We start from the raw sequence: 19,796 nt of genomic DNA on the forward strand, positions 1-19,796 counted from the left end.
ATCTGTGGTATTACAGGTAGCCGTAGAGCGCAAAAATAGCAGACCGAAAATTACGCTAAACAGCGAAATATCAAAATTTGAAAGAAAAAGGAACTGTGACGGTATATTCACATTAAAAATACTTTTACCTGAATAAATGGAAATTATGATAGTTTTACATGTCTTGCATCGTCTGACAGAAAATTTGATACAGAAGTATAGTAAGTTTAGAATTATGAGATGTATGAAAATGAGAATTTAGGTAATGACGTAGTAGTCAAATTCTAAAGATTTCAACATACATCACGTGTAGTGGTTCTTTCTGAGCAACAGCTGTCCCTTTGTTTGTTACATGTGGCTATCCTTGAACTCTTGGCTCAGTATCCTTCTTCAAGTTTCTATTTTTGTCTTTCTTTTCCATGTTGAAGCACTGGACGCAAAAGATAAAAATCGAAAATGACTGAAATTAGGTTGCTGGTTCCAAATCGAGCAAGAAACAGGTTGTAATCCGTTTTCTGTCGCTGACAAACATGTCGGCACACTCAGCATTCCTCATGTCCCGAATTAAGCGACTCACATACTACTGAATATAGCGGAGGCGCTCTGAAGTAAAGGATGCGTTTCTAGTACTTCCAGCCTGTCTAGAGTTATTAACCACGGCACATCCACAAGTTTACAGAAAAACAAACAACTATGTCCAGTTGTAGCTTTCGGCGTTTCCCATTTCGAGCCCATGCCGGAGCGGCATACATCCAACAAATAACTGAGAACTAAGTGCTAGTCTGCGTTGCAGAGGTTGGCACAGGAGGGGAAGTCGTGACCCAACCTCGTTAAATCACGCAGAAGAATGATGTCACAAAAGCAGAAGTTGTTACGGTCCAGGCAGTAGCCTTTGAGTGCTGAACCGTTCTCTCTAAATGCCTGAGTCTTTTGTGCGTTAACAAGCGATATTGTCCTTTCCCTGTGCTATAAAACCGTGGATAGACATCACGGCTGCCTCCGCTACAATGGTAGTGGTCACTGTTGTGTGTGTGTGTGAGCAGCGGGAGAGCTCACGAGCGGCAGCGCCCTGACCCCGGGCCGTCGTGCTGGTCTCCGGTGTGTCGTGACGCACGCGTCACGCCCCGGCAGCCGGCACAGCCGGCAGCCACCACTGTAGCTCGGGCGGCCGTGCTCCCGCTGGGCCCCGCCTGGCTCTGCTCACGGCGGCCGCTCCCACGCTACCTGCTGTCGCCGTCTCCCGCGACTCTCTGGCAGCAACGACGAGGCGCTTCTCGTCCACCTGCTCGGTCAGTCACCGTCTGCTGTACACTCGCTTCCCGTTATAGACCAGGCTCTAACGTGATTTAAAAGTACTCTGGTTACGGTGGGACAATATACAGACTCCACAACAGCTCGGGATAAGAAACTTCCAGGCAGATTAAAACTGTGTGCCGCACCGAGACTCGAAATCGGGACCTTTGTCTTTCGCTGGCAAGTGCTCTACCAACGGAGCTACCCAACAACGACTCACGCCCCGTCCTCACAGCCTCACTTTTGCCAGTACCTCGTCTCCTACCTTCGGAACTTTACAGAAGCTCTCCTGCGAACCTTGGAGAACTAGCACTCCTGAAAGAAAGGATATTGCGTGCTTGGGTAGCTCAATTGGTAGAGCACTTGCCCGCGAAAGGCAAAGGTACCGAGTTCGAGTCTCGGTCCGGCACACAGTTTTAATCTGCCAGGAAGTTTCATATCAGCGCACACTCCGCTGCAGAGTGAAAATCTCTTTCTGGAATCATCCCCCAGGCTGTGGCAAAGCCGTATCTCCGCAATATCCTTTCTTTCTGGAGTGCTAGTTCTGCAAGGTTCGCAGGAGAGCTTCTGTAAAGTTCCGAAGGTAGGAGACGAGGTACTGACAGAAGTGGGGCTGTGAGGACGGGGCGTGAGCCGTACTTGGGTAGCTCAATTGGTAGAGCATTTGCCCGCGAAAGGCAAAGATCCCGAGTTCGAGTCTCGGTCCGGCACACAGCTTTAATCTGCCAGGAAGTTTCATATCAGCGCACACTCCGCTGCAAAGTGAAAATCTCGTTCTAGCTCGGGATAAATTGCTAAAAACTAACCCGAGTCACAATCCGACTTGCAGGTTGCCTGTCTAATCGTTTCTATGGTCAACTAAATTTTGTTTTCAATAGTTCATGTAATTATTGGTGGAGTTTAAAAATTTAATACACCGACGGAAAAAAATTGGAACATAAAGAAATAATCAATGTATTTGTAATACTGTAGAGGCTTATCTCACTAGGGGTAAGATAGATACTGCCTACAGGAAAATTAAAGAGACATTTGGAGAAAAGAGAACCACTTGTATGAATATCAAGGGCTCAGATGGAAACCCAGTTCCAAGCAAAGAAGGGAAAGCAGAAAGGTGGAAGGAGTATATAGAGGGTCTACACAAGGGCGATGTACTTGAGGACAATATTATGGAAATTGAAGAGGATGTAGATGAAGATGAAATGGGAGATATGATACTGCGTGAAGAGTTTGACAGAGCACTGAAAGACCTAAGTCGAAACAAGGCCCCGGGAGTAGACAACATTCCATTAGAAATACTGACAGCCTTGGGAGAGCCAGTCCTGACAAAACTCTACCATCTGGTGAGAAAAATGTATGACACAGGCGAAATGCCCTCAGACTTCAAGAAGAATATAATAATTCCAAACCCAAAGAAAGCAGGTGTTGACAGATGTGAAAATTACCGAACTATCAGTTTAATAAGCCACAGCTGCAAAATATTAACGCGAATTCTTTACAGACGAATTGAAAAACTGGTAGAAGCCGACCTCGGGGAAGATCAGTTTGGATTCCGTAGAAATGTTGGAACACGTGAGGCAATACTGACCCTACGACTTATCTTAGAAGAAAGATTAAGGAAAGGGAAACCTACGTTTCTAGCATTTGTAGACTTAGAGAAATCTTTTGACAATGTTGATTGGAATACTCTCTTTCAAATTCTGAAGGTGGCAGGGGTAAAGTACAGGGAGCGAAAGGCTAATTACAATTTGTACAGAAAGCAGATGGCAGTTATAAGAGTCGAGGGAGATGAAAGGGAAGCAGTGGTTGGGAAGGGAGTGAGACAGGGTTGTAGCCTCTTCCCGATGTTATTCAATCTATATATTGAGCAAGCAGTAAAGGAAACAAAAGAAAAGTTCGGAGTAGGTATTAAAATCCATGGAGCAGGAATAAAAACTTTGAGATTCGCGGATGACATTGTAATTCTGTCAGAGACAGCAAAGGACTTGGAAGAGCAGTTGAACGCAATGGACAGTGTCTTGAAAGGTGGATATAAGATGAGTGGCCGTGCGGTTAAAGGCGCTGCAGTCAGGAACCGCAAAACCGCTACGGTCACGGGTTCGAATCCTGCCTCGGGCATGGATGTTTGTGATGTCCTTAGGTTAGTTAGGTTTAACTAGTTCTAAGTTCTAGGGGACTAATGACCTCAGCAGTTGAGTCCCATAGTACTCAGAGCCATTTGAACCATTTTGATATAAGATGAACATCAACAAAAGCAAAACGAGGATAATGGAATGTAGTCGAATTAAATCGGGTGATGCTGAGGGAATTAGATTAGGAAATGAGACGCTTGAAGTAGTAAATGAGTTTTGCTAGTTGGGGAGCAAAATAACTGATGATGGTCGAATTAGAGAGGACATAAAATGTAAACTGGCAATGACAAGGAAAGCGTTTCTGAAGAAGAGAAATTTGTTAACATCGAGTATAGATTTAAGTGTCAGGAAGTCGTTTCTGAAAGTATTTCTATGGAGTGTAGCCACGTATGAAAGTGAAACATGGACGATAGATAGTTTAGACAAGAAGAGAATAGAAGCTGTCGAAATGTGGTGCTACAGAAGAATGCTGAAGATTAGATGGGTAGACCACATAACTAATGAGGAGGTATTGAATAGAATTGGAGAGAAGAGAAATTTGTGGCACAACTTGAATAGAAGAAGGGTTCGGTTGGTAGGACATATTCTGAGGCATCAAGGGATCACCTATTTAGTATTGGAGGGCAGCGTGGAGGGTAAAAATCGTAGAGGGAGACCAAGAGATGAATACACTAAACAGATTCAGAAGGATGTAGGTTGCAGTAGGTACTGGGAGATGAAGAAGCTTGCACAGGATGTCTCTGGACTGAAGACCACAACAACAACAACAATACACCGACGGAAAAAATTCTAACATAAAGAAATAATCAATGTAGAGTTACGAAATTATGGGAATAGATTTGTCTACGTAACATATTTAAGTGATCACAAGTAAGGGGGGATGTAATGGATTTTGGTCTAAAAAATCGAATTTTCAAAAATATTATTCTCTTGATCTACACAGTTTAATCTATGTTGTGTGTCATAATAGCTTTAGAAATGCCTTTAAATTGTTAAACTGACTACTTCTGCACTGGCTGCCACTCCCACCTTTCCCGACATTTTGGAAACTGGTTGCTTCAGCGGAATTTTTGTCTGTGTGAATGCTATTTTCTTTAGATATCTCTGGCTGACATCTATGTCTGTGACTGACATCTATATCTTTGCCTGAAAACTTTCTTGCATGTTGTTTATTTACGTTCTGACAACGCTAACGCATATTAGTAGGTGGAAGGTTGAATTCGAAAACCTTTACATGGTAGTCAAGATTTATGCATAATGGGTGGTGGAAAAACTGTGTTTAGGAAACGGAGTTTTCATGGAAATCGGTTTACCGACAAAAACGCAGAAGCAGCTCGAAATGAAGAACGTAAGCTCTCAGCTTCAGCATCGAAACTTGGGACAGGAGAATTGTACAGGTGCGTGAAAGATGTTGATACGGATTCCACTGGATTCAGACTTACTGATTTAGAGCTTCTCTGCCAGGGTATAAAGTTGTCATGTTCATGAGTTAGCTGTAAAAATACGGAATGCATGATTACTGTTGAAGAAAGAAGAGTGGGAATAGCTTGTGATTTTAAATTAATTTGTAATTCGTGTGGCTATGAATTTCCGTTTTCCTCCTCCAAAAAAACTGACACTGGTACCTATGAAAGCTATTTTAGGTTAGAATATGCTCTGAGATGCCTTGGGCAGAACAGAGAAGGAAGTAATTTATTCTGTGGTTTTCTGAATATGCCTTCACCTTGTGCAAAGTTTGAAGTGATAAACAAAGAAATGTCTGATACTGTATGCGACACTGCCAAAGTTTCTATGAAGAAAGCAGTGGAGGAATTGGTGGAAATAAATCAAAAAGAAATAGATCCTGGGGCAGACATTCATGACAGTGAATCTCCCACAAATGTTACTGACCTGTGTGTGTCTGTAGATGGGGCCTGGATGAAAATGGGTCACACATCTCTGTATGGAGTTGCATCTGTTATTGATATTGACTCAGGAAATGTTTTAGATGTAGAAATTATGTCTAAAATACTGCCACCAGTGTGCAACAAGGAAAATGTCCCACAATGAAGACAGTGAGAAACTGCGGCAAGAAAAGCATGTAGTAGCATGCTCTAGAAATTATAGTGGTTCAAGTGGGGGCATTGAGGCTGGTGCAGTTGTGAGGATGTTCTCCAGATCTGAGGACCAGTATGGTGTTAGTTATACTAAATACCTTGGTGATGGGGACTCCTCTTCTTTCAAAGCTGTAACAGATAAAAATCCGTACAATACAACAATAGAAAAGTTGGACTGTGTTGGCCACGTCCAAAAGAGGCTTGGTGGTAGACTTCGTCGCTTGCTGAAAGAGAAGAAAGGTGAAGTACTTGAGGATGGAAACCACTAGGAAGAACAGGTAGGCTTACTCTGAAAGAAATTATTTCTCTTCAGTTATTTTATGGGAGAGGTATCAGGAAAAAAAACACATAATTTAGAGGCAATGAGGCTTGCTGTGTGGGCATTTTTTTTCCACAAACCATCTACTGTTCAACAGAAATGAGACGTATTCACATAAACACTCATTGTCAGAACCTGTTAAGAATGCAATTAAGCTCACATTCAGGTTTCTTGCAAATCCTGATTTATTGAGGGAATGACTTCACAGAAAGACACAAAATGCAAATGAAACCCTCAGTAACTTAATTTGGATTAGATGCTCAAAAAGGATATTCTGTGGAATTGAAGTACTCAAAATAGGTGTCTAAGATGCAGTTTTATGTTACAATAACAGAAATAATGGCAGAATTGAAGTGCTGAAGAGAGTTGGTACAGATCCTGGTGTGTTTACAACAAAAGCATTTTACACCATCGACGAGAGCGGGGTCAAGATAGCTAACAGATCAGTTTCTTACCTGCAAATACAGGCCAGGCAGATTCGAAGAGGAGAGAAGAGAAACTTTGAGGATGAGGAGTATTAGTATGGAGAATTTTAAAATTGAGGTAAGCTTATTACATGTAGAAGTATGAGAAGAAAATATTTGAACCTCATTTTCTCTGTTTTACATTTTTAACGTTATTAGAAGCCTTTTGCTAAAAATGTATGCAATTACATTCTGATTATTAGATGATTGTATGTAGAAAAGAAAGTTAATTTTGGATGTGAAAAATTAAAAACTCTATTAATGATACTATTTGTACGATAAATTAATAACTGTAATTCAGTGGTGTTGTAACCTTCTCAGGACACTACAATAAAATTTTCAGATTAATTGCATGATTAAAATGTGAGTTATGGCTTTTTATAAAAAAGACAATAAAAATTAAAAATTCAAATCTCTGGCAAAATATTAATCCTGCATATTTTATTTTATTTTTTCGTTAAAACACAGTTCATTTGCTTTACACATGCAAACTTTTAGATTTGTACATAAATCAATATGGCTGTAATGATTTTTTAAATAAATGTTTACATTTTCCGTTACAGCGATGTAAACCATTGCAAATCTGAAATGCTGGTTTATTAACAATCGCCACAATGTTGCATCCAACAATGTAAATGAGCATATATTGTGTTGTACTGGTGCCGGACGTCATTTTGTGGGATGAAGTTCCATGCCTGTTGCATTTGGTTGGTCAATACAGGGGCATCATTGCTGTTTGTGGATGACGCTGGACTTGTCGTCCGGTGATGTCCCATATGTGCTCGATTAGAGACAGATAGGTGGTTGAGCAGGCCAAGGCAACATGTCAAAACTCTCTAGAGTATGTTAGGTTACAACAGCGGTATATCGAGGAGCGTTATCTTATTGGAAAACACCTTCTGAAATGCTGCTCATGTATGGCGGCTTGGCAGTTCGAATCACCGTATTGACGTACAAATTTGCAATCAGATTGCGTGGGATAACTCCGAGTGTGGTCCTACTGTCATACGAAATCGGACCCCAGAACATAGCTCCAAGTGTAGGTCCAGTGTCTCTAGCGCACAGACAGGTTGGTTGCAGACCTGATCTCCATCTAACGAACACATAACCATCATTGCCACCGAGGCAGAACCAGCTTTCATGAGAAAACACTACAGGCCACCATCCTGGCCTCGCTGTCGCTTGGCACCACTGAAGTCGCAAATGGCGGTGGCTTGGGATCAGTGAAATGCGCGCGACACAGGCTCTGGCTCGGAACTGACCTTACCTTGAAGTAACCTATGAAACTCAAAAAAAAAAAATGGTTCAAATGGCTCTGAGCACTATGGGACTCAACTGCTGAGGTCATTAGTCCCCTAGAACTTAGAACTAGTTAAACCTAACTAACCTAAGGACATCACAAACATCCATGCCCGAGGCAGGATTCGAACCTGCGACCGTAGCGGTCTTGCGGTTCCAGACTGCAGCGCCTTTAACCTATGAAACTGTTCGTTGTGCCACTTTGGTGCCAAGTGCTGCTCAAATTGCTGTTCAGATGCAGTACGATGCGCCAGAGCCATACGCCGAACACAATTATCTTTCCTCTTGGTAGTGCCATGTGGCCGTCTGGAACCCCATATTCTTGCTATCGTACATTATCATGTCCACCGCTGCCAGCAATCAAGTACAGTGGCTAAGTTCTTGTAATTTTTTTTTTTTTTTTTTTTTTTTTTTTTTTTTTTTTTAGTATCGCAGAAGCAACACCCAGCTTCTCGTAGCCCTATTGCATGACCTCGTTCAAACTCAGTAAAGTGTTGATAATGGCGTCTTTGTCGCCTTAAAGTCATTCTTGACTAACATCAATACACCACGTCCAATCTCATAGGTATTTAACGCTCACGGCGTTACAGCGTGCATTTAAGGCAGACTAGATTTGCATCCTTATAGCTGCGCCACTAACGCCACTCTTATGCGACTGGCGCCAAATTGGAATATACGTCATATTTCAGATGTAGAAACAGTCGTACCAACTTTTCCACATCAAATGAACTCGCAGTTGCGAATAAGGACTACCATCAGCTGTAGAATGGAATGACGACAAAGAAAACTGGTAGCCTACCGGGACTCGATTCGGGATAGCCAAATAGTAAGGCGACCGCTCGCGATAAGCGAGAAATCCGGGTGGTAGTCCGTATTTGCAATTCCGGCTTCATTTGATGTGTCTTGTAACGGCTGTGGTCGCATCGTAATAAGAATAACACAGACGCTGCTATGCCGTATGTACCAACATTCGTTTAAATCCAAGAACTCTTTCTTGGTGCAGCGATTTTTTTCTTTAATGTGTGATATAATCTGCGCATTAAGACGTATAATGTTTCGTTAAGAGTTTAAGATAGTAAGACTGGTATTACAGTTACAAATGATTTACACATAATTTCAAACCTTTACGAAATTTGTTTCTGCAAACGCCTCCCCCCTCCCCCTGCCGACCCCAGTACCCCATGTGATGCTGCATGGATAGGTCCGTTATGTTCCACAATGAAGAGAGAAAGAAACTGGCACACCTACCGTATATCGTGTAGGCGCCCGCGAGCACGCAGAAGTGGCGTAACACGAAGTGGCATGGACTCGACTAATGTCTGAAGTAGCGCTGGAGGGAATTGACACCGTAAATCCTGCAGGGCTGTCCATAAATGCGTAGTAGTACGGAACAACACGTTGCAAGGCATCCCAGATATACTCACTAATGTTCATTTCTGGGGTGTTTGGTGGCCAGCGGAAGTGTTTAAACTCAGAAGAGTGTTCCTGGAGCCACTTTATCAATTCTGAACTCTTGGGATGTCGCCTTGTACTGCTGGAATTACGTAAGTCCGTCGCAATGCACAATGGACATGAATGGATGCAGGTGATCAGACAGTTCGTGTGACCTGTCAGAATCGAATCTAGACGCATCAGGGGTCCATATCACTCCAACTGCACACTCCTCACACCATTACAGAGCCTCGACCAGCTTGAAGAATCCCCTGCTGACATGCAGCGTCCCTGGATTCACGAGGTTGTCTCCATACCCGTGCACTACCATCCGCTCGATACAATTTGAAACGAGACTCTTCCGACCAGGCAAAATGTTTCCTGTCATCAGTGTCGGTATTAACGGGCCCAGGTGAGGCGTAAAGCTTTGAGTCGTACAGTCATCAAGGGTACACGAGTGAGTCGTCGCCTCCGAAGCACATATTGATAATGTTTCGTTGAATGGTTCGCACGCTAACGCTGGTTGATGGCCTTTACGGGAATTAACAGACTATGAACGCGGAATGGTAGTTGGAGCCAGACTCAGGGGACATTCCATTTAGAAAATCGTTAGGGAATTGAATATTCTGAGATCCACAGTGTCAAGAGTGTCTCAAGAATACCTCTCCCCACCGACAACGCAGTGGCCGATGGACCTCACTTAACGACCGAGAGCAGCGACGATTGCGTAGAGTTGTCAGTGCTAACAGACGAGCAACACTGCGTGAAACAAAAGGAGAAATCAGTGTGGAACGTACGGCTATCGTATCATTTATGACAGTGTGACGAAATTTGGCGTTAATGGGTTATGGCAGCAGACGACCGACGCTGGTGCGTTTGCTTGCAGCACGACCTCGCCTGCAGCGCCTCTGCCGCGCGGATTAGCGGAGCGGTCTAGGGCGACGGAGTCATGGACTGTGCGGCTGATCCCGGCGGAGGTTCGAGTCCTCCCTCGGGCATGGGTGCGTGTGTTTCTCCTTAGGGTAATTTAGGTTAATTAGTGTGTAAGCTTAGGGACTGATGATCTTAGCAGTTAAGTCCCGTAAGATTTCACACACATTTGAACATTTTTTTGCAGCGCCTCTCCTCGGCTCGTGACCATATCGGTTGGACCCTACACGACTGGAAAACCGTGGTCTGGTCAGATGAGACTAGATTTCAGTTGGTACGAGCTGACGGTAAGATTCGAGTGTGGCGGAGACCCCAGGAAGCCATGGACTCAAGTTGTTAACAAGGCACTGCGCAAGCTCGTGATGGCTTTGTAATGGTGTGGGCTATGTCCAACTGAACCGATCGTTGACTGGAACCCATTACAGCTATTCATGGACTTCACGTTCCCAAACAAAAATGGAATTTTTATGGATGACAATGTACCATATCATAACATTCTGGACAATTCAAGAGAATGATTTGGCTGATCAGATGGCCTGACATGAACCCCATCGAACATTTATAGGACATAATCGGGAGGTCAGTTCGTCTATAAAATCCTGCACCGGTAACACTTGCGCAGTTGTGGACGGTTATAGAGATGTAAATGTAGAGACAGCATGGCTCAGTATTTCTGCAGGGGACTTCCAACGACTTGAGTCCATACCACATCTAGGTGCTGCACTCCGCCGTGCAAAAGTTCGGACACCATATTAGGAGGTATCACACGACTTTTGTCACCTTAGTGCAGAATGCATTGATTGTGGATGCACCTGAAAAGAGAAATGGACATTGGTTCCTAATGATCCCATACAACACAAGGTCAAGCTTAACAATCGCAGAACGAAATTAACAACAGTTAAATTTTATTAATTTTAACGATTCAGTGACTGTCTCTATGTTTACACAAAGCTTATGTCCATGGTGACAGAGTTAGCTAGGTGGTCCCAAGACGCTACTAGCAATGGCAATGTCCAAACGATAGTGCAGCGTTCTGGAATGTCTGACTTATTGGTGAAGCTAGTGGCGCCAGCACTGGCAATGAAGTCAGTACTTCTACTTCCCAAGTCTCTTCCCGTAGTTCGTTATTCTAGGACCAAGTTATTACTACAAAGGAAGTTTAATATAAAGAAAGCTTAAATTAAATGTCTTCGCGCAATCACTGTTGGAGTGCGGAGATCTATCTTCCCTTCCTCCTAACACATGATCACAGGGACGGGGCCACAGGAAAAGACCGAGCTTTTACCTTCTCTTCCCCCAAACCATACGATTTCAGGGATGAGGTCACACGGCCTTGTAAGCAAACACTTGTTGCGAAAGTGATACGTCCGCAGGGAAAAGCGCGCTCGGTTGCTGCTTGAGAACAATGGTATCCATAGAGTGTAAACTCACCGCAGTCACCGCGCTTTGTTTGAAATTATTGCACAACTACGTGAAACTGTGCGCTACATTCCCAGCAGCTACACACAGCATACGATTACATCACACGGGGACCAAATAGGGTAATGGCTCAGATTGATTCTATCATCTGCTACTGGTGGACGGTGCAGTGACGACCACGTGTAATTACGTAACACAGGCATACAGAACGAAGGATATAATTGTCGTTAGAAAGGTTTTGAGCATTTTCCCGTTCTTAATCACATATATCACTAATGTATTAAACGTCCTGACATGCACTTTGCTGAAATTGTTGTCTTGTGCTATCTGTCGTACAAAATATTTTACAGACGGCGACAGCCATTAAATAGCATGTATACGTCGGGTTGCGTTCCTGCAATACCTGTAGTCATCGTTGACATAGTGAATACGTTCATCAGAGAGCACCACACATTTGCCCGTACCATATTCTTTCAGTCACTCACTCATCGTGTTCAGTAGATCTCGTGAAGAAGACGAACCTTCTGGGATATAGAACGAGTCAATGAATACATTAATAAAATACAAATAAATAATAGAGGCTTAATCTGTATATTGAGTCAGCAGCATACTGCTTATTGATATTCATGCTTGTTGTTGTTCGTGTTGTTCTTGTGATCTTCAGTCTGAAGATGGTTGAATGCAGCTCTCCACGCTAGTCCATTATGTGCGAGTCTCTACATCTCTGCACAACTACTGCAATATACGTCCATTTCAGCCAAATTATTGGACTCAGGCCTTGGTCTCCCTTTACAATTTTTAGCGCCCCGCACTTCCTTCCAGTTCAAAGGGACTATTCTTTATGTCTCAGGACGTGGCCAATCAGCCGTTCACTTTTTTTAATCAAGTTGTGCCATATCACATTCAATTGCCTCATCGTTACTCGCTGAATCTACTCACTAATTTTTAATATTCTGCTTTAGTAAAATGTTTCAAATGCCTCTGAGAACTAAGGGACTTCAAATCTGACGTCATCAATCCCCTAGAACTTAAAAATACTTAACCTAAGTAACCTAAGGACATCACACACATCCATGCCCGAGGCAGGATTCGAACCTGCGACCGTAGCAGTCCCACGGTTCCGGACTGAAGCGCCTAGAACTACTCGGCCACAGCGGCCGGCTCTGCTTTAGTAACACATTTCTAAAGCTTCTACTCTCTTCTTGTCTGAAGCTATTATCATCCACGTTTCACTACCGTACAATGTTACACATCATACATATACCCTGAGAATCTTACCAGCACTGAAATTTATATTCAGTGCTAACAAATTACTCGTTTTCCAGAAAGGCTTTTCTTGCTATTAGCAGCCTGCATTTTTATACCCTCTCCACTTCAACCATCATCACTTATTTTGCTGTCTCCATTTCTATATCCTCTCCACTACAGCCTGACTGCTTTCAGGGTCTCATTTCCCAATCTACTTCTACTTTAATTCGACTAAATCCGTTACACTGGTTTTCCTTTTGTTGACGTGCTTTTTATAACTTCTTTTCCATTCTCCTGAACTGTTGCCCTAAGTCTTTTGCCGTCTGTGGCAGAATTACAACGTCATCAGCAGAATTTAAAGTTTTTATTTCTCCTGTCTGTGATTTAATTCCTTTCCAAATTTCTCCCTGGTTTCCTTTACTACCTGCTCAATGTACAGACTGAATAACACTGAGGATAGGCTACAATCCTGTCTTACTCCCTTCTCAACCATATATATTTTATCCCTATTAACCTCAGAATTTCAGATATTGTATTCCAGTCAATGTTGCAAAATGCTTTCTCTAATTTTCAAATGCCATATAAGTATGTTTCCTTTTCTTCTGTTTATCTTCTTACATGAGTCATAGGGTCAGTATGGCCCTGCTGTTCCTAGATTTCTCCAGAATTGAAAAAAATCTCCTCCGAGGTCGACTTCTACCACTTTTCCCGTTCTTATTGATAGTTCTGTAATGTTCACACTTGTCAGCACCCACTTTTTTGGAACTTAAATCATTACATTCAATGTTATACTAGCTAAATTTCACTACATAAATTAAAAAGCAAACTGCCACTTGTAAATAAGCTATTGTTTCCTTATTTACATTAAGTAACTGACGTTTTTATCGGATTGGTAGTTTAATATTTCCTTGATTACATTAGTATTTTTCACAGAAAACAGTAACCCACATCTATAAATACGAAGTTATGATTACAGTACATTAATACTTGTAGTGCAGATTTACGGTGGATAATCGGTGACAAATAAAGACAAATAACTACACGTTCGTCTACAAGCACTAATGTCACCAGATAGGTACGACAACAAGCTGCGAGCAACATTGTGCCAAACTAACGATGACTATATCTTAAAAAATTGCTCTGTGAGGTATCAGTTGTGTTGTTTAGAATACCGCTAAAGTGCTACAAGCCGGTCCCCAGTGATCTACAGGGAAGGGAAGCTCCCGATAAGATCATGCTAAATTAGGAGAAATAATTACACATAACGTATAAAGTTTTTTTTAATTGGAAATAACAAGGAAGTGACTAAATCAAACATGAAAGTGCAACTACCACACCTCACATAGATATTATTAATGATGGGTCTCACCTAACTACAAAAGGAAATCGGAAGTCACAGCAACAATTTGGTTTATGACCATAAGGCATCAAACAAATGATTCACCCACTAAATCAAACATATAAACATATAATAAATAGACAAAAGGTTGTAATTATGAACTATATAAGCCTTGATGCAGGTGGGTGGCTGCTTGAGAGCATATTATGAAACTACATCCGGATACGGCCAATGACTGCGTAAATTGTTCGTTATTTAAAGAAAGAACCCCACAAAAGCAAGTAAGAACACCAACAGGTCCGCCAAAGCACATGATGGGTGCAGCTAGGTGGTTGTGAATGATAAAACTGCACAATTCTACCCTTATACAAATTCACTGCTTTTGACAATGCTGACTGCAAACTGTCTTTGAAATTTTGAAGGTAGCAGGGATAAAATATAGGGAGCGAAAGGCTGTTTACGACTTGTACAGAGAGCAGACGGCAGTTATACGAGTCGAGGGGCATGAAAAGGAAGCAGTGATTGAGTGATACACAGTTGTAGCTTATTCCTGACGGTATTCAGTCCGTGCTTTGAGCAAGCATTAAAGGAAATTAGAGTTCAGGGAGAACAAATAAATACTTTGAGATTTGCTGATGACATAATTCTGTCAGAGACAACAAGGGAATTCTAAGAGCAGTTGAATGGAACGAACAGTGTCACGAAAGTAGGAGATACGTAAGATGAACATCAATGAAAGCAATACAAGGATAATGTAATGTACTCGATTTAAATCAGCTGATGTTGAGGGAATTGGATTAGGAAACGAGACATTTACAGTAGTAGATGAGTTTTTCCCTTTGGGCAGCAAAATAACAGATGACAGCTGAAGTGGAGAGGATATACACTCCTGGAAATGGAAAAAAGAACACATTGACACCGGTGTGTCAGACCCACCATACTTGCTCCGGACACTGCGAGAGGGCTGTACAAGCAATGATCACACGCACGGCACAGCGGACACACCAGGACCCGCGGTGTTGGCCGTCGAATGGCGCCAGCTGCGCAGCATTTGTGCACCGCCGCCGTCAGTGTCAGCCAGTTTGCCGTGGCATACGGAGCTCCATCGCAGTCTTTAACACTGGTAGCATGCCGCGACAGCGTGGACGTGAACCGTATGTGCAGTTGACGGACTTTGAGCGAGGGCGTATAGTGGGCATGCGGGAGGCCGGGTGGACGTACCGCCGAATTGCTCAACACGTGGGGCGTGAGGTCTCCACAGTACATCGATGTTGTCGCCAGTGGTCGGCGGAAGGTGCACGTGCCCGTCGACCTGGGACCGGACCGCAGCGACGCACGGATGCACGCCAAGACCGTAGGATCCTACGCAGTGCCGTAGGGGACCGCACCGCCACTTCCCAGCAAATTAGGGACACTGTTGCTCCTGGGGTATCGGCGAGGACCATTCGCAACCGTCTCCATGAAGCTGGGCTACGGTCCCGCACACCGTTAGGCCGTCTTCCGCTCACGCCCCAACATCGTGCAGCCCGCCTCCAGTGGTGTCGCGACAGGCGTGAATGGAGGGACGAATGGAGACGTGTCGTCTTCAGCGATGAGAGTCGCTTCTGCCTTGGTGCCAATGATGGTCGTATGCGTGTTTGGCGCCGTGCAGGTGAGCGCCACAATCAGGACCGCATATGACCGAGGCACACAGGGCCAACACCCGGCATCATGGTGTGGGGAGCGATCTCCTACACTGGCCGTACACCACTGGTGATCGTCGAGGGGACACTGAATAGTGCACGGTACATCCAAACCGTCATCGAACCCATCGTTCTACCATTCCTAGACCGGCAAGGGAACTTGCTGTTCCAACAGGACAATGCACGTCCGCATGTATCCCGTGCCACCCAACGTGCTCTAGAAGGTGTAAGTCAACTACCCCGGCCAGCAAGATCTCCGGATCTGTCCCCCATTGAGCATGTTTGGGACTGGATGAAGCGTCGTCTCACGCGGTCTGCACGTCCGGCACGAACGCTGGTCCAACTGAGGCGCCAGGTGGAAATGGCATGGCAAGCCGTTCCACAGGACTACATCCAGCATCTCTACGATCGTCTCCATGGGAGAATAGCAGCCTGCATTGCTGCGAAAGGTGGATATACACTGTACTAGTGCCGACATTGTGCATGCTCTGTTGCCTGTGTCTATGTGCCTGTGGTTCTGTCAGTGTGATCATGTAATGTATCTGACCCCAGGAATGTGTCAATAAAGTTTCCCCTTCCTGAGACAATGAATTCACGTTGTTCTTATTTCAATTTCCAGGAGTGTATAATGTAGATTGACAATGGCAAGGAAAGCGTTGCTGACGAAGAGAAATTTGTCAAAATCGAATATTGATTCCACTGTTAGGAAGTCCCTATAAGTATTTGTGTAGAGTGTAACCATGTATGACAGTGAAACTTGCACGATAAATAGTTTAGACAAGAAGAGAATAGAAGCTTTTGGAATGTGATGCTACAGAAGAATTCTGAAGATTAGATGGGTAAATCACATAACTAATGAAGGGGACTGAAAATAATTGAGGAGAAAAGAAATCTGGACAATCTGTCTGTAAGAATGGATCGATTGGTAGGATACATTCTGAGACGCCAAGGGATCACAAATGTAGTATATGAGGGAAGTGTAGGGGGTAAAAATCGTAGACGGAGTCCAAGTGATGAATTACTCGTAAATAAGCAGATTAAGAAGAATGTAGGTTTCAGTTGTTATTCAGAGATAAAAAGCCTTGCATAGGTCAGAGGAGCATGGAAAGCTGCATCACACCGGTCTTCGAACTGAAGATCACAACAACAAGACAAACTAATTAATTTCGCGTTCCTCTCGGTGTCGTTATTGTATCGCCGGCTCATTCTTACCTCTCTTAAGGGTGCGAGTGTGGAGCAAGGCTTTACTCTGAAACTTGGCCAGTTAGGGGGTTATGCCACTGCAGGAATCTCGCCGGCCAATTGCAGCAGACTATGCGAGTTTCGACCAAAATAATTTTATAAACAAGTTTAACAAACTCCTACTCTCATGATTTTTGTCACGGTTAAAGAGTAATGGCATGCACGGGAAGGAAGACAGAAAATCTGTCCCACTTCATGACAAGTTCCCAACCCCAGCCAATCAAGATCCAGGCATGTAGACACGTACTGGGAACCATGTGTTCTACTAAAATAATTATTGTGACGCAATCGCACTCTCACTCGGATTCAAGCAGACATTCCTGAGTGGTGTGGTCCTGACAAACGGCCAGCCCCACGGTCTCAAGCTCTAAGCTCTTCACTTGGCTTGCAGGATCCTTCTAGCATCTCATACAATGTAGTTTCTATGGAACACAACCCGCCCATCTACGCACATGTTGTACGGAGACAGGACTCTACCACTTCCCCGTTCTATACCTGCTCGGAGGCAGCTGTCAGTGCCGAAACAGTTTATATCACTCCAGTTTTCCCAAATTAAATAAGGTACACGTGCTATGCTGGGGTGTGATCGGTACGGCTGGCAACGAAGAACTCACGGTTATTGTTTCAAGATGACCAGTTTCAATCGTCTCATGGCGCCATCATCTGGTCCTATGGAACTCGCTATAAAATGTTCCATTACATGAAGTCAAAGCATAAAAGGCACTCCCCACGTATACTTATCTCGATAAAAAGCCAGTGGTTAAAACGCACACAGTTGATAAAACACACACAGTTGATGAAATTCTGGTATCATCCACGAATATCAGCGGTGAGAGTCATGTTTGCCGCCAATACTTACATTTAATCAGCCTCCTAGCGTAGAGTTTAATAAATTGATGAGCTCACCCCACAGCACACACGCATACCTTGTGTACGATCAATAAACAACCACAACAAATCATACGTCAGACATAGGCTTCCATGCAGAATGTTGTTTGCTATTGAACACACCCAGTGCACGACTTGTATCAACCACAAAACAACCAGGGTGCAACCGTCAGCTACTAAAGCACTCAGTTAATGCTCCTATTGACATGCAGAAGCCCTTTCTCCGCCTCCATTCGGTGGGGAAAAGACTCCAACCGTTCCACTAGACTGGTGTATCCACACACTGACCGCATCCAAAGCTGACCTTAGTCAGTCCGGCTGATCGTATAGCTGCGCACCAGTTTCTCGAGACACTCGCTTCTGGCTCTGCCTAGAACTCATTCGTTCGTGTCCGTGTAGCAGCTGTCTCGGCTCCTCCAGACGCAGCCCACGCGCCGGCCGGTGTGGCCGAGCGGTTCTAGGCGCTTCAGTCTGGAAACGGGTGACCGCTACGGTCGCAGGTTCGAATTCTGCCTCGGGCATGGATGGGTGTGATGTCCTTAGGTTAGTTAGGTTTAAGTAGTTCTAAGTTCTAGGGGACTGATGACCTCAGATGTTAAGTCCCATAGTGCTCAAAGCCATTTGAACTATAATACTGTGTAGGAAATCTTTTCTCATTCAAAACAGCTTCCAGTTGTCTCGGAATGGATAAATACGGGTCCTGTGTGGTTTTCAGAGGCGTCTTACGCCGTTCTTCCTGTAACACAGTGGCATGTTCAGGTAAAGATGATGGAGGCGGATAGCAATCAGCACACTTCTCCCCAAAGTATACCGGTAAAGGCTCAATAATATTGAGATTTGGCGTCTGTGGTGGCCGAGGGAGATACGACAATTCATCCTAGAGCTTACAAAACCAATACTGGCAGGTGCGAGTTGTGAGAATAGGGGCCCTGTCGTCTTGGAACATACCATCACCATTTGGGATCAAAAATTGTGCCAAGGGATGGAGCTGATCGCCCGAAATGATCACATAATCCTTGGCAGTAATGCAGCCTTGCATGGATTACCACGCTATGGCTGCCCAGTTCATCACCGAATTCCCGCCAAGTTTCACTCTTGGGCGTACACTCGGGCAGAACTAGAAAACATTGTGCAACAAGACTCAGCCGGGCAAATTACTTTCTTCCGTTACTTCATAGTCCAGATATTATGCCTTCGGTACCACATTTTCCTCTAAGGGACAATGGCATCACTGGTGTATGGCTTTCGAATTCCAGCTCGCTCTGCAATACCCAGCTTCTGGGGCTTCCCTCTTGTCACTTTGGTGCTGACAGGGTTCGCGAGGGCTACATTCAATTCTGCAGTGACTTTTTCAACTGTCGTCCTCTCATATTTCGTCACAGTCATCTGCAGTGATCACCTACCACGATCACTCAACGCACTTTCGTTCGCGATGTGACACAGTGGATGATTTTTTTCCGCTTTCCCTCACTGTGCGTGTTATAAAACTTCGGTACGATACATCTTGAAACACCCAACACTTCAGCTCCCTTGGTTACATAAGCACCCACCATATAAGCACCAACAATGTTGCCCATGTTCGGGTCACGTAGCACCGACAGAATGCTCTCACAACTACACAGACCACAGTCTTGAACACGACTGGCACTTGCAACGTATTGAGGACATTTCGCAAGTGCCGTTCGTGGTCACATACGACAGCACAACCTGCAGACTTGGCTGGTATTTACGTTCAGGCATGCATTTCTCACGGTGTTTCGTATTTTCGTCCAACCCCGGTACCCCCCACAGGCTGTAGGACAACTGCTTGGCTCGGCGGAACGCTGCTGGTGTTCTCTAAAGAGAAGATTTAATTCTAATTGTCGTATCTACTAGTTTTAGTAATCGCTGTAGACTTAAATATCATTTCCAGTAATCTAGCTGCGATGTAATTGATGACAACTTTCTTTGCTGACTCACAAGCTGAGTACCACGTGTTATTTCAGTCTTCTGCAGGCGATCTGCTCCTCCCTCCTCTCTCTGCCCACCTCTTCCACCC

Source organism: Schistocerca nitens, chromosome 1, assembly GCF_023898315.1.
Source record: "Schistocerca nitens isolate TAMUIC-IGC-003100 chromosome 1, iqSchNite1.1, whole genome shotgun sequence".
NCBI classification, from domain to species: Eukaryota; Metazoa; Arthropoda; class Insecta; order Orthoptera; family Acrididae; genus Schistocerca; species Schistocerca nitens.